General features: G+C 35.7%; 1 protein-coding gene across 1 annotated transcript in view; it reads left to right on the forward strand.

Moving 5' to 3' along the window:
• The window catches only part of LOC136042108 (glycine receptor subunit alpha-4-like), a 151411-nt gene that overhangs the window by 50590 nt on the left and 85217 nt on the right, over positions 1–15604 (forward strand). The window lies entirely within an intron of this gene.

The following is a 15604-nucleotide window of genomic DNA, read 5'->3' on the forward strand; positions in this document are numbered from 1 at the left end:
TTTGTAGTTTTTACCTTTTTTAGTTTTTTCTTCTTTTGTATCGATAGTTGGAGCATTGTATAGTCTTCTTTCGATAGTTGGAGCATTGTATCTACGCACATGTTGGCCAGTAGGCGTTTTGTCAGCGGAAATAACAATTTTATGCGTATCAGTAGGCATCAAATCGATTGCTGTTTTGAACAGACGCACTAAATTATTATTTTCGTTGAAAAGATTTTGCAATTGGGAAACAATAGTCCTTTCAACGTCGATAGAAATTTCGCAACGTGCATTCAATTAAGAATTTCTATCACTGATGAAGTACAGTTGTAAATTTATGATTCTTGTCTGATAATGGTAGAAGGGACCTAGCTCTATGATAAATTTGCCCTTTTACATTGAAAGTAGGCATAAATTAATCTTGATTTTCGATTTGGGCACCAAACGACGTCATTTAGAAACATGAGTTATATTTTCTGATGTTTAACAAAAAACCCTTAGATTCTGACGTAGTTCCAGTAAGCAAAGTCTTAAATGGCTTTGGTGGCCGGCAAGCTTTCTTTTCTTACTTTCTCTATTAGCCGCAAGCCTTTTGGCATACTCTTTGAGCAGCTTCCTCGGCTGTTTCTTCTGCCATTGTAGGTTCTTCTGTCATTTTAAGATCTATATTAAAAATATCTCTTTGAAAGGCCTTCTTATATATTTTTAATGACGACATATACAAAGCCTGTGACGTCATAGCAAACATGAAGTCAGTCGACACACAAACAATTTATTTATATATATATATATATATATATATATATATATATATATATATATATATATATATACTAGCTGTTGGTGTGGCGCTTCGCGTCACCCCAAAACCTAGTTGGTGGGGACGCTTCGCGGCCCCCCAAGCCCCCCGCGCGCGTAAGTCGTTACGCGCCATATTAGTTACGCGCCATTGTAGTTGTGTCCCTATGTCCCACTTGTGAATATAGAAAAACAAACCGTATTCAGATCTATACCTCATGATTCTAATGATTGCTCTTGAGCTTTGTTGATGGTGATTGCTAATCGACCATTCCCTGTGTCGCCGTCGTCATTTATATATCCCCCTGTGGCCCCCGGCGTCCCCTTTGTAGTTGTGTCCCTGTGTCCCGGTCGTCATTTATATTCCCTGTGTCCCGGTCGTCATTTGTGTCCCGGTCTGTATATACATTCGTTTTTGAATTGGTCTTTTTTTTAGTTTTTAGTTTTTTACCTTTTTTTAGTTTTTTTAGTTATACCTCATGATTCTAATGATTGCCCTTGAGCTTTGTTGATGGTGATTGCTAATCGAACATTCCCTGTGTCCCCGTCGTCATTTATATATCCCCCTTTGTCCCCCGGCGTCCCCGTTGTAGTTGTGTCCCTGTGTCCCGGTCGCCATTTATATTCCCTGTGTCCCGGTCGTCATTTGTATCCCGGTGTCCCGGTCTGTATATACATTCGTTTTTTTAGTTTTGTTTTTCTCCCTTATTTTTTATTTTTTTCCTTTTGTTTTTCTTTTTTAGTTTTTTTAGTTTTTTAGCTTTTTTAGTTTTTTATTAGTTTTTAGTGTTTTTTCTATTTAGTTTTATTGTAGTTTTTTACCTTTTTTTAGTTTTTTTTTAGTTTTTTTTACTTATGTCCTGGTCGTCATTTATACAACCTGTGTCCCGGTCGTCATTTGTGTCCCGGTGCTTTGTTGATGGTGATTGCTAATCGAACATTCCTTGTGTCCCGGTCGCTTTCTCTTTGAGTGTCGTCATTTATATTCCCTATGTGCCGGTGTCCCGGTCGTCATTTGTGTCCCGATGTCCCGGTCTGTAATTTCGTCAGTCGAAAAGATGACGTCAGTCAACACACAAACATGACGTCACCCGACAGACCCACACACACACAGGCAACTTATCTATCTATCTATAACTAGCTGTTGGGGTGGCGCTTCGTACCACCCCAACACCTAGTTGGTGGGGGCGCTTCGCGCCCCCCCCCCAAGCCCCCTGTGTGCGTAAGTCGTTACGTGCCATATTAGTTACGCGCCATTGTAGTTGTGTCCCTATGTCCCACCTGTGAATATATATATATATATATATATATATATATATATATATATATATATATATATATATATATATATATATATATATATATATATATATATATATGTTTTTAACTACGTAAAACTTGCGAATATACAACATTCTTTGCTGTCCCATTGTCTGTGCATATAAATAGAATGTCAGGTTTAACGACTCTTGAACATGCAACATATAATGGTCCATGGGAAAACAATCTGTATTCAGATCTATACCTCATGATTCTAATGATTGCCCTTGAGCTTTGTTGATGGTGATTGCTAATCGACGATTCCCTGTGTCGCCATCGTCATTTATATATCCCCCTGAGCCCCCCGGCGTCCCTGTTGTCGTTGTGTCCCTGTGTCCCGGTCGTCATGTCCCGGTGTCCCGGTCGTCATTTGTGTCCCGGTCTGTATATACATTCGTTTTTGAATTGGTCTTTTTTTAGCTGTTATATACTTTTGTGTTATATGCTTTTTTTAGCTGTTATATACTAGCTGTTAGGGTGGCGCTTCGCGCCACCCCAACACCTAGTTGGTTGGGCGCTTCGCGCCCCCCAAGGCCCCCCCGCGCGCGCAAGTCGTTACGCGCCATATTAGTTACGCGCCATTGTAGTTGTGTCCCTGTTTCCCACCTGTGAATATAGATAGATTTATATATGTGTTTCAAACTACGTAAAAATTGCGAATATACAACATTTTTGGCTTTCCCACTACTGGGAGCTTTCCGTTTCCAATTGCCAGCAATTGATCTGAAAATGTTTGACCAGAGTCATCGTTTTGCAATCGGACACGCATATTTGTAGTTAATTTTAATATTTTTACGTGTGCCCATAAATTAGAATTTTTCAGGCAAGCATTCATTTCGTCTGCAGGAGTTAAACTACGTAAAAATTGCGAATATACAACATTCTTGGCTTTCCCATTGTCTGTGCATATACAAAGCTGTATGCACTAATAATGACGTCATATGCAAACGCTCTTTTTACAAACAAACAAACATGCATACACACAGCTCGTTTTTATATAGATAGATAGATAGGTAGATACAATACAAATTAACTGCGTAAGACGTGCGAATATACAACAGTTTTCGCTGTCCAATTGTCGCTGCATATAAATAGATTGTCAGGTTTACCGACCCTCGAGAATGCAACGCACAATTATCCATGGGAAAAACAATCAGTATTAAGATCTATACCACATTTTTCTAATGATTGACCTTGAGCTTTGTTAATGGTGATTGCAAATGCTAATCGAATTGGGAATTGCAATCTTTTAAATTGAAAAGGCAGATCCGTTGGAATCATGGGAATGCGAGGAATAAGAACAGCCTCACCCTCAAAAGGCCCTGTCAAGATTGTGGCCTCTATTAGGTTTTCCATTGTTTTTTTTACGGCAAGTCGCGTGCCATTGCAAAGTTTTGGTGGGTTGATATTTCTTAAAAGTATTATTGGTACGCCTATTTTTAGTTGTAGCACGTGTGGTGGAAACCCTGAAAGATCTATGGAATTTAAAAATTCAGATGGATAATTAACCGCTTCATTTGGTTCCAAAACTGTGTCGACTGACTTGTAAAGGACTGCCTGGTCTCGAATCTTGGTCAAAACAATATTGTTGATTTCGTGGACGTCTATATTTTTGGGTGCGAGAATCGCTCTTTCACTTAGCCATTTATTATTTTTATAATTTTTTAGAATATTCGGAAATACTTTTTCAATCAATTAATTTTTGGACGTCACTAAATTACAGAAATCAGGAGGTAGTTGTATACGTCCTGAAATTGAGTCTATCGTATCATAAATGTCTTTTTGTTCCGACGTTAACTTGGAAATGTTATTTTGTACATACGACAATAGATCATTCGTACTGAAACTTTTTTCACGATCCAATTCTACACATGTCGAAACAGCAGCGATACGGTTAGGTGAAGGCATTCCCAAATCCTGAAGAGGTTTGTTTGCCATACGTACGCACAAATCTTCTATAATAACTAAAGTGTAGTTATAAATTTCTGATGTAAAATCAAAAGTCATATCTGACGTCTCTAACTGTTTTCGATGGAGTATATCTTCGGACATTTTTGACTTATATTTTTCCCATAACTCTGTAGGAGCTGATGGAGAGCAAGTTGTTAAAATGATGCCAAACAATGCACGAATTTGACTTGGGGTTGACGTTTCGCACTAATATTCCGGTAGGCATTGATGACCTTATCCGAGTCAAAATCCCAAACCCAATCATCATCGCTATCATTTTCAGTTTTGATATGTTTTGACTCTCGCTGTCCAGGTGGATCTTCATCTAACTGCGCGGTTTTGCGTTCTTTAGCCTCAAGCCTGTTTCCTTGCTGTTCTTTTGATTCCTCGGCACGCTTTCTTTTCTGACTTTCTCTATCAGCAGCAAGTTTTTTGGCATAGACTCTTTGAGCATCTTCATCGGCTTTTGCCATTGTAAGTTCATCAGTCATTTTAAACTTAAACATTAATAGATTTCTACGTGAACATATATGTCTTAAATACCATTAATGACGTCACCGTCACAGCAAAAATGACGACAACTAACTTCATGACGTCAGTCGACACAGAAACATGACGTCACCTGACACACAGACAGACAGACAACTTATTTATATATATATATATATATATATATATATATATATATATATATATATATATATATATATGTTTTTAACTACGTAAAACTTGCGAATATACAACATTCTTTGCTGTCCCATTGTCTGTGCATATAAATAGAATGTCAGGTTTAACGATTCTTGAACATGCAACATATAATGGTCCATGGGAAAACAATCCGTATTCAGATCTATACCTCATGATTCTAATGATTGCCCTTGAGCTTTGTTGATGGTGATTGCTAATCGACGATTCCCTGTGTCGCCATCGTCATTTATATATCCCCCTGAGCCCCCAGCGTCCCTGTTTTAGTTGTGTCCCTGTGTCCCGGTCGTCATTTGTGTCCCGGTCTGTATATACATTCGTTTTTGAATTGATCTTTTTTTAGGTTTTAGTTTTTTACCTTTTTTTAGTTTTTTTTTCTTTTTTTTAGTTTCGTTTTTCTCCTTTATTTTTCATTTTTTTTTTCCTTTTTCATTTATTTTCTTTTTTAGTTTTTTAGTTTTTTTAGTTTTTTATTAGTTTTTAGTTTTTTTTTCTTTTTAGTTTTTTGTAGTTTTTACCTTTTTTTTAGTTTTAAATTTTTTTTACTTATGTCCTGGTCGTCATCTATACTCCCTGTGTCCCGGTCGTCATTTGTGTCCCGGTGCTTTGTTGATGGTGATTGCTAATCGAACATTCCTTGTGTCCCGGTCGTCATTTATATTCCCTATGTGCCGGTGTCCCGGTCATCATTTGTGTCCCGATGTCCTGGTCTGTAATTTCGTCAGTCGAAAACATGACGTCAGTCGACACGGAAACATGACGTCACCTGACAGAACCACAGACAGATAACTTATCTATATATATAAAAATAATTTGTCTGTCTGTGTGTCTGTCTATCAGGCGACGTCATGTTTCTGTGTCGACTGACGTCATGAAGTTAGTTGTCGTCATTTTTGCTATGACGGTGACGTCATTAAAGATATTTAAGACATGCGTTCACGTAGAAAACTATTAATGTTTAACTTAAAAATGACTGATGAACTTACAATGGCAACAGCCGAGGAAGATGCTCAAAGACTCTATGCCAAAAAACTTGCTGCTGATAGAGAAAGCCAGAAAAGAAAGCGTGCAGAGGAATCAAAAGAACAGCAAGAAAACAGGCCTGAGGCTGATAGAGAAAGAAAGAACAGAAAGCGTGCCGAGGAACTACCATAGCAACACGAAAGCAGACTTGCTGCTAAAAGAGAAAGTGAAAAAAGAAGGCGTGCCGAGGAACTACCAGAGCACCATGAAACCAGACTTGCTGCTAAAAGAGAAAGTGAAAAAAGAAGGCGTGCCGAGGAATCACAAGAACAGCAAGAAATCAGGCTTGCTGCTGATAGAGAAAGTAAGAAAAGAAAGCGTGCTGAGAAATCAGAGGAACCTGAAAGTTATCGCCTGGCATTCAGGTACAGCCCAGTCGATGATTATAGCTTGAGTAGATGTGTTCAAATCGGCACAATGTCTAAAATTTGTCCCTATTGCAAGGCCTTGAAATTCAATGGTGAAACAATGGGAATGTGTTGCGCCTCAGGAAAAGTTAAACTTCCTCTATTGGCTGCACCACCAGAGCCATTGAAGACTTTCCTTACTGGAACTACGTCAGAAACTAAGCGTTTTTTGTCACAAATCAGAAAATACAACTCATGTTTCCAAATAACGTCGTTTGGAGCCCAAATCGAAAATCCGGATCAATTTATGTCTACTTTCAAAGTAAAAGGGCAAATTTATCATAGAGCAGGGTCCCTTTTACCATTCTCAGGCGAGAATCATAAATTTTTACAATTGTACTTCATCAGTGATAGAAATTCTGAATTGAATGCACGTTGCGAAATTTCTCCCAACGTTGAAAGGAAAATCGTTTCCCAATTGCAACATCTTTTCCACGAAAATAATAATTTAGTGCGCCTGTTCAAAACAGTCATCGATTTGAAGCCTACTGATACGCATAAAATTGTTTTTTCCGCTGACAAAACGCCTCCTGGCCAACATGTGCGTAGATACAATGCTCCAACTATCGACGAAGTGGCAATCGTTATGGTCGGTGATCAGTTTTTACCTCGAGATATTATTCTTCATAAGCGAAACACTCAGTTGTTAAGAATTGCTGAAACTCGTCGATGCTACGATGCCCTACAATATCCTATCATTTTTTGGGATGGAGCCGACGGCTATCACTTTAATATTAAATTGATGAATCCAGCCACTAACAAAGAAATGAACAAGAAATGCAGTGCAATGCATTATTATTCCTATAGACTAATGATTCGGCAGGATGAAGAAAATTATATTTTAAAATGCCGTGAATTGTTTCACCATTTCGTCGTTTATATGTATGATAAAATTGAATCAGAACGTTTGCTGTATATCCGCCTGAATCAGACCAAGCTCCGCTCTGAACAATACATTCATTTGCAAGATGCAGTTATAAATGACGGTAATACCACAAACGTTGGAAGATTAACAATTTTACCTTCGTCATATGCTGGCAGTCCCCGTCATATGCATGAATATGCTCAAGATACTATTGCGTATGTTCGTCTCTATGGTCGTCCAGATTTATTTATTACATTTACATGTAATCAATCTTGGGACGAGATACTGCAGCTTTTACTTCAAGGACAATCGGCTGTTCATAGACATGACATTACGGCCCGTGTCTTACGGCAAAAGTTGAAATCACTGATAAACTACATAGTAAAACTTGAAGTGTTTGGGTCAGTGCGATGCTGGATGTACTCAGTGGAATGGCAAAAACGAGGTTTGCCACACGCACATATACTAATCTGGCTACATAAAAAAATTACTTCGAACGAAATTGATGATGTGATTTCCGCTGAAATACCTGATGAAAATGTCGATAAGGGGTTACATGATATTATTGTAAAAAAGTCCTTTACAAGTCAGTCGACACAGTTTTGGAACCAAATGAAGCGGTTAATCATCCATCTGAATTTTTAAATTCCGTGGATCTTTCAGGGTTTCCACCACACGTGCTACAACTAAAAATAGTGCTACACACGTGCTACAACCCACCAAAGCTTTGCAATGGCACGCGACTTGCTGTAAAAAAAAACAATGGAAAACCTAATAGAGGCCACAATCTTGACAGGGCCTTTTGAGGGTGAGGCTGTTCTTATTCCTCGCATTCCCATGATTCCAACGGATCTGCCTTTTCAATTTAAAAGATTGCAATTCCCAATTCGATTAGCATTTGCAATCACCATTAACAAAGCTCAAGGTCAATCATTAGAAAAATGTGGTATAGATCTTAATACTGATTGTTTTTCCCATGGACAATTGTACGTTGCATGTTCGAGGGTCGGTAAACCTGGCAATCTATTTATATGCAGCGACAATTGGACAGCGAAGAATATTGTATATTCGCAAGTTTTACGCAGTTAATTTGTATTGTATCTATCTATCTATCTATCTATATAAAAACGAGTTGTGTATATGCATGTTTGTTTGTTTGTAAAAAGAGCGTTTGCATATGAGGTCATTATTAGTACATACGGCTTTGTATATGCACAGACAATGGGATGGCCAAGAATGTTGTACATTCGCAATTTTTACGTAGTTTGAAACACATATATAAATCTATCTATATTCACAGGTGGGACACAGGGACACAACTACAATGGCGCGTAACTAATATGGCGCGTAACGACTTACGCGCACGGGGGGACTAGGGTGGGGGCGAAGCGCCCCACCAACTAGGAGCTGGGGTGGCGCGAAGAATAAGAGAGAAACTATATATACATATAAAAGAACTTACATCAAATTGTGAGGATTAAAACTGGATAATTAAAAACACTTTTTAAAACTTGAGTCCTGGTTGAACTTCGTTGAAGTAAGGATGCTAGGGCTATTTTTTTTTTAAAAGTTTTAAAAAGTGTTTTTAATTATTCAGTTTTAATCCTCACAATTTGATGTAAGTTCTTTTATATGTATATATAGTTTCTCTCTTATTCTTGTATTGTGCTGAAGACGGCCCTTGGACAGAGGGCCGAAATATCTACAGAAATAATTTCCACTGTCTTGAAATTTTCCCTATTGTCTCTACATTGTATTTGTTTGTATATATATATATATATATATATATATATATATATATATATATATATATATATATATATATATATATGCATATATATATATATATATATATATATATATATATATATATATATATATATATATATATATATATATATATATATATATATATATATATATATATATATATATATATATATATATATATATATATATATATATATATATATATATATATATATATATATATATATATATATATATATATATATATATATATATATATATATATATATATATATATATATGTTTGTATATGGTATTGCAAAATACCTCTTTTCTCCTTGGACGGCAAATTTGGACGGCAAAAATTGAAGGGCAACCGGGCCCCCTCCCATGACCATTTATTTACCAGAGTTATTTGACCAAAAGTTTTGAAATTCCTATTTTGTTCAGTGTAGTTGAAAGATCAAATAACAATGTTTTAGGAGTAAAATGGCCCCCTCAAGTTCGTGGGGAGAAGCCTCTAAGATATAGAATTTTCCAATTGTTTAGGATAGTATTTGTTTTTGGGAAGTATACAGATTTGGGGTGGGTTTCTTTTGAGAGAATCTTCGTTTGGGAGCGATATTTCGAGGAGGTGAAATTTTCAGGGAAATTGGGGGGACTTGACTTAATTCCTATACGAAATTATTTCAATTGTCTTATATTCTCTTATCCAGCTCAATTTTGTGTTTGGAGGCGTTCTAGAGGGAAATTTCCAGGGGGAAGGGGCTATTTTCCGCGTGTATTGGATTTCAGAAAAAATTTCCACGGAAGGGAGTATTTAAAGAGTAATCAAGATATCGATAAAACAGTTCATGGTAACGAACTGTAGTAAAGAGCGACCGGGCTCAATAGTAACCAAAACTCTAAAAAATGTATTTTTTATACCAATAGCTACATCGATAGAATCGCATTTTAAAGCTGATTTTAAATATATAAGTTTCATCAAGTTTAATCTTACCCATTACAAGTTATGGGCCTGAGAAAATATGCGTTATTTTAAAAAATAGGGGAAACGCCCCATAAAAAACATAGAATCCTAACAAAAATTAAACCATCAGATTCAGCGTATCAGAGAACCCTACTGTAGAAGCTTCAAGCTCCTATATACAAAAATGTGGAATTTTGTATTTTTTGCTAGAAGGCAGATCACGGATGCGTGTTTATTTGTTTATTTGTTTTTTTTTTGTTTTTTTTTTCCCAGGGGTGATCGTATCGATCCAGTTGTCCTAGAATGTTGCTAGAGGGCTCATTCTAATGAAAATGGAAAGCTCTAGTGCTCTTTTTAAGTGACCGAAAAATTGGAGGGCACCTAGAACCCCTCCCACACTAATTATTTTCCCAAAGTCAACGGATCAAAATTCTGAAATAGCCATTATATTCAGCGTAGTCAAAGAACCTTATAACTATGTCTTTGCGGACGACTTACTCCCCCACAGTCCCTGTGGGAGGGGCTACAAGTTACAAACTTTGACCAGTGCTTACATATAGTAATGGTTATTGGGAAGTGTACAGGCGTTTTCAGGAGGAATTTTTGGTTGAGGGGAGGGGTTGAGAAGAGTGGGATATGCTGGGGGAAATATGAAAAAGTTTTTTTCAGCTAGAAGTAAGGAGCAGCATTAAAACTTAAAAAGAACAGAAATTATTACCCATTGAGGGGCTCACCTCCTCCTAATACCTCGCTCTTTACGCTTAAGTATTTTTAGTAATGTCAACTATTTATTCTACGGCTTTTGTGATTCAGGGGTCATTCTTAATGAATTTGGGCAAAATTTAAGAATTAGTGTAAAGGGAGAGGTACTGACGACGGGGCGAACCCTCTCATATATGTAATAAAAACATGAGAATAAAAGGTTCTTTACGTAAGCTAATTTATAAGTTACGTATATCTTTTACTAATAAAAAGATTCGTAAAAATTAAAAGTTCTAGTTGCCTTTTTAATTAACCACAAAATTTTAGGGCAGCTATGCTTCCTGCCCCACTCTTTTTTTCTTAAAATCATTCGATCAAAATTATGAGAAAGCCATTTAGCCAAAAAAAATATATATGCAAATTTCGTTTTAATTATTCCTCTACGGAGAGCCAAAATCAAAACATGCATTGATTCAAAAACGTTCAGAAATTAAATAAAAAAAACAAGTTTTTCAACTGAAAGTAAGGAGCGACATTAAAACTTAAAACGAACAGAAATTACTTCGTATATGAAAGGGGCTGCTTCCTCATCAACGCCCCGCTCTTTACGCTAAAGTGTTTTACTGTTTTAAAAAGAAGAGTTGAGGGAAAGAGTCAAACTTTAGCGTGAAGAGCGGGGCGTTGATGAGGAAGCAGCCCCTTTCATATACGAAGTAATTTCTGTCCGTTTTAAGTTTTAATGTCGCTCCTTACTTTCAGTTGAAAAACTTGTTTTTTTATTTAACTATTAGAGATTAGAGTATTTTTAAAATGAAAGTCTGCTAAGGATGGTTTTTCAGGATGAATCATCCGGAAGAAATTTCGTGGGGAGGGAGGATTTTGAGCCTGGGTAAAAGTATCCGGAGGGAACTTGATGGGGGAGGGGGGGCAATTTAAATGCGATAAAATTTTCATGGAGGTGTTTCCCGTGATGGAGGGGGTATATTTCGTGGAGGGTGAGCCAAATTTACCAGCAATATTTGAAAAACGAACAAAAATCAAATTAAAAATTTGTTTTAACTGAAATTAAGGGGCAACACTAAAACTGAAAACGGACAGAAATTATTCCGTAAATGAAGGGCTCCCTCCTCGTCAGTACCTTGCTCTTTACGTTAAACTTTGACTTCTGTCCCAAACACAATTGCCGTATACTTAGAATAGGAAGCTTTCTTAATAGTGCAAACAGCTTTCAGTTAAACAAATTATTTTCCTCATAAAAAATCAAATTTACTTTGTAGTTGTAATTATTAAAACTAATAAGCCAAGTTTTAATACTTAGAAGTCATAATATGTAACTATATAAAGTTTTTTATATCTTAACTTTGAGTTTCTTTGAGGACTGGTAAAAAGCTTTGTATAAAATTAGGTTACTGTCTTGGTGCCTGGATCACAGCTCTAGGGATCAAGAGGTGGGTCAGTAATTTGCTAGCTTTAATTGGATGTCCTATGAGTAATTTATATAATTTACTAGATTCAATCAGCAATGGGATCAATACTGTTCAGGACCGATTTTACAAAAAGCACAAAACATTAGTCAATAATGCTGATGCAAGAAAAAAGGGAACAAAAATTCCTTGAAGTACTACCTTATCCCTCCCCCCTTTGAAGAGCCCAAAATATAGGGTCATAAGAATGACAACTTTTGTCTTCGACAAAATATCCGTGGTTGCCACAGATGATGAAAATCACAGGAAAAAACTGTTTAACGCCCAACCTTTCGGATCAATTTCTACAATGTTATGTTTTTTGGTATGCTCTAGAGGTACTAGGCGAGTAAGATATATTTGTATATTTTGCAATTTTTACACAGTTTAGTAAATTTCGGTTATATTTATTTTACTTTTCAGTCATTTTGAACTTCTATGGCCACTTCTTAAGCATGTAAGCAAAAAAAAGAGATTTTTGCTGAATATAATAGAAAAACACACATGTATCCACTAATTTTTCAAGAATTATCGCAAGAGAAAACAGTGCCCTGAATAGTTTCCTAGTGAAGGTGAAAATGTAATTCAAACAAAAAATATTGCTTACTTTTCGGTTCATTTCAGAGAACCGCAATGCTGCTCTTTAGCTTTTCCAAAAGTCTACAATTTTATTTAAACCATGATGATTCCGGCTAATGTATAATGTGAAAACTTACTTTCCTGTTTTTTCTGCTTATTAGTTTCCCTTGGGAGTCCATGTGAACTTACAACTATTAGTAGATTGAGTAGCTTTTCCTACAGAAGGCTATACTGCAGTAGTCTAATGGACATAGACCTGTAAGAAAGTCTTATATCTTAGTTAAAGAATAAGCGAAAGTTTATTTCTTAGAATTGAAAAGAAACAAAAACTCGAAAACAGCTGAGTTTTGGTGAAACAAAGTTATAATTAGTTAAAAATGTTGGACAATCATGTGTGAAATAACATGATTTTTAGTTTTAATTAAGAGAAAAAAGAGGTAGGTAGCTAGAAAATCGGAAACTAAATTCACGAAATGCTACTCTCACTACAGTTATACAAATAAGTAGGTGGTTCTCTCAAGTGCCATATAAATTGCTATAGATCCATAGGTTAAATTTTTCTTATAAATTTGCCACCTCGTCGATAAAATTAAATTTTATTAAAATTTGCGTTTGAGCTTGCATTACAAAGATAAGATACACTCATATCACGCGGTTGTAAGATTCGCTCCAATGTTTGTTGCGTGCGCTGTCTGAAAACTATTGTCAGGTTTGAATATCTTGAAAAGTTTCGCACTTCAAGAAAGTATTTGATTTGCATGAACTCGTCAGTTTATTTCCTTAATCTAAGGTGCACTTAATTTTTTAATTTGCAAATTGTAGTAAATACATACTTAGATTTTTGTATTCAACCAGAAGACTGGTTTGATGTTAATATTTGATATTTATACCTGATTGCTGTCTTCGATTGTAGCGTTTATTAGTTTCATTTATTCTATTGTTTTTTTTCTTCCTTTGTAGTGTTAGTTTGTAGACATTATGCAGTGAAATACTTGTAAAGGTTTAATCACTTAATAAAATCATCATCATCATCATCATCATCATCATACTTAGTAAAATTAGTAATCACACATATTGATTATACACAGCCTTATAACTATTACTACGAATTAAAGCACCAAATATTTTTTTTCAAGCTTTTCTTCTATCCCAACGGGTCCAGGACTTCAGTTTCTGGAAGAAGATTACCATGAAGATCAATTTTTTCTAAAATATTTTCTTAGAACCTTTTTCCATCTACTTGTGGACATTGTTGCTTGTTTGACCTCAGCTGGATTGATGAGAAGCACCAAATTAAAAATAAAATTTGAGACACTGGGTTTTGGTTTTACCTCTTTTATATCCGTTGGTTTTACCAATGGTATTTATTTGTATTTACCTCCTTTATATCCGTTCATTAAACCCCCGAAAAATGGGATTTGAAACACTTCAATCATAAAGCCTTTGTTTGGCGTACGATAGCTCATACGGGTTCCTAAGCCTTAAGAGTGGTACTACTACCTACCCATAAAGCTTAATTATATTTATTCCTGTTTACTAAAAGGCTAATTCTCCATGACTTTACTGATTTGACCGAAATACAGAATTTAATTTGTCTAAAGATATCTAAATATGCAAAATATATTAATTATAAAAGTTGCTCATCAATGTATTTTAGCATTGCATAAGTTCATAAACATAGGTGTAATCTTGGGGTTACAATGAAACTCAGCATGTATGAGCACCCAAAATCCATTCCCTAAGAAATAGGATTAATCTTATCTTCCAAAAGAAGGATGACCCTGCACGTTCGTTTGTTGCTCCCCGGGCGATATTATCGAAATATTATCCGTAAAGTATTAAAATTGAACTCATATGACTGAAAATTTCAAAATTTCGTACCCTTCTTAAACAACAAAGGCAATCATGACACAGGAAAGCACAGATATCTAGCATTTTGACCCGTGAAACAGCAATTCTGCCATAAAAAGGGCCCCAAATATTATGTTTTAAAATGTGACCGTTAATAACAGGATATTAATATCCTGTAATATCCTCAGTCTCCGAAGCCCTGGTTGCACATGATACGCCATTTTTATTTAAACCGAAGAGTTATTGCTGGTCATTTATCTAATAAAACTAACAGCTGTAGAGTATTGCATAGTTGCACACAGTGTGCTGGCCAAATGATTCTTTTATGGAGAAGAGGGTACATAAGATCTCCAAATTTTTTTCGGCCCTATCTACAACAACCAAATATACTAAATGATCCCTGAATAATGAAGAATAAATGAAGAATTTTTCTGTAAAAACTAAATGCTGATGCAAAGAGCAGGTTTTGATGGCTGTAACCCTATTCTTGTTTAGAGTACCCCTTGGTGTCCTATCAAGCAGGAAAAACAGAAAGTTACAAATCAAACCAAAACAAAATATAGTTTTTCTACTGAACTTAAAGAGTGTCATTAAAACTCAAAACAAACAAAAATAATATCCTATTTATGAATCATACCCTCTCATTTGCTCACAGCTCTTTACGATAAAAGTAAAACTTTCCCCTTTTATTTTTTAAGATGAAATGCTCTAACACAAAGACCATTTGAATAGACTATAAGTTTTTTTTTTTTACAATGACTTAGAATCTGAAGAGTTCATTGATGCACATTCATTTAAGACAATAAAAATCTCTACTCAAATGTTTAAAAAAAATCGGTAAATAAAACACTAGCAACTACCCATTAACTATCTTTGCTGCACTTATAAATGCTTTCAGTATAGTATTATACAACTTTGGTTGAAACAGTAAGAGGCTGATAGAGGGGGGGGGCATACCCTCTCACATAGGCAGAAATTCATATTCATTTTGAGCTTTTCGTCGCTTGCTGCTTTAATTTCACCTCATTTTTTCTTACTAAATTTATTGACAAGTGAAGGACCTAACTAAGTTTATTTTCTTAATTAGCAACTGTTCTCTTGTTTGGGAATGAGAGGTTTTACAGGAAACACTTTTCTTTCTGGGAAATATACCATGTGTTCTTATTTGGACTTCGAAAATTATCCTTTATTTGTTGGAAATAATAGCGTGTGGCTTATCTAGAGAGGCTAGTGCCTCTCTAGT

The sequence above is a fragment of the Artemia franciscana genome, unplaced genomic scaffold (assembly GCF_032884065.1).
Source record: "Artemia franciscana unplaced genomic scaffold, ASM3288406v1 PGA_scaffold_67, whole genome shotgun sequence".
NCBI lineage: Eukaryota > Metazoa > Arthropoda > Branchiopoda > Anostraca > Artemiidae > Artemia > Artemia franciscana.